Source organism: Galeopterus variegatus, unplaced genomic scaffold, assembly GCF_000696425.1.
Source record: "Galeopterus variegatus unplaced genomic scaffold, G_variegatus-3.0.2 Scaffold3183, whole genome shotgun sequence".
NCBI lineage: Eukaryota > Metazoa > Chordata > Mammalia > Dermoptera > Cynocephalidae > Galeopterus > Galeopterus variegatus.
In genome coordinates, this window is record NW_007729294.1 from 233,446 (window position 1) to 234,527 (window position 1,082).

At 43.3% G+C, this 1,082-nt stretch overlaps 1 long non-coding RNA gene across 1 annotated transcript in view; it reads right to left on the reverse strand.

The window, feature by feature from the left end:
* Window positions 1-223: 223 nt before the first annotated feature.
* LOC103600007 overlaps window positions 224-1,082 on the reverse strand; it is an 11,144-nt gene continuing 10,285 nt past the window's right edge. Inside the window, exon 2 of the long non-coding RNA XR_551348.1 lies at window positions 224-603. This is a non-coding gene — a long non-coding RNA (uncharacterized LOC103600007). The remainder of the gene's footprint in view (window positions 604-1,082) is intronic.

Consider the following 1,082-nt stretch of genomic DNA (forward strand, 5'->3'; position numbering starts at 1 on the left):
GCCAGAATGATAAGATACATCCAACAAGTTGAAATGTATTAACACAAAATACGAAGTCCTATATTTTGGTCTTGTAATATCTACAACAGACGCACAGCCTGGCTTCTTGTCTCTTGACCAAGGCATCTGTAAGAAACCTTTAGGGCAAATTCTTTCCCTCGATGCAGAGGAGATGATGAAGAATACAAGAAAATACCAAAGTCACCTGTAGGACATCATTGGGTATTATATAAGTTAGAGTTGGCTAAACGCTTTACTAAACAGAATCCAAGTTACACAATTGCTGACACACGAGAGATTATTTCTTGCTTATGTAACAATGCTGGAGAGGTGAGCAGATTGGGAGGGTGGCCTTCTTCCATTCAGTCCTTCAGGAATTCAGGTTGATGGAGGCTCTCCATCTTTAGCGTGTGGCTTCAGTGTCCCTTGGGAGTCTTCTTGTTTCGGCCATCCAGAGGGAGGAGCATGAAGGAACATGCACGGGAATTGTTCCTGTAGCTTTGAGATAGCAGGCATCACTCCCTCCCTCTTCCTATGGGCTAGAACTCAGTTACATGACAATCCCCTTTCAGGGAGGTGGAGAATTCTAGTCTAGCTGTGTGTCTAGGAGGAAAGGAACATGGGATTAGGCCAGCAGTCACTTGTTCCACCCCAGCATCTCGTAAGCATGCACACCCACCCGCTATTCCTCCTCATGTGAATCCTCTGATGGACCCACTCCTTTGTGCTCAATTGTTTGAATCACACTTACAAAGGGACAACAGTGGGTTTGGAACTACATGGAGAGGAGCTAAAAGAACTGGAATTATTCAGATAAGAGGAAAGAAGGATCAATGGAGGGGCCATAATTGTCTTTAAATGCACATTTATTTTAAAAGCTTTTTCTTCCTACAAAGACAAGAAGAATTTTATTCATATTTCCACCACCAAGAGACAAGCACTAACATAATCTTTAAAATAGTTTCTTCCGGATTATTTTCATGCATAATCTTTTCTTTTGGACTGGTAAGGGGATCGTAACCCTCGGCATGGTGTTGTCTGCACCACGCTCAGCCAGTAAGCGCACCGGCCATCCCTATATA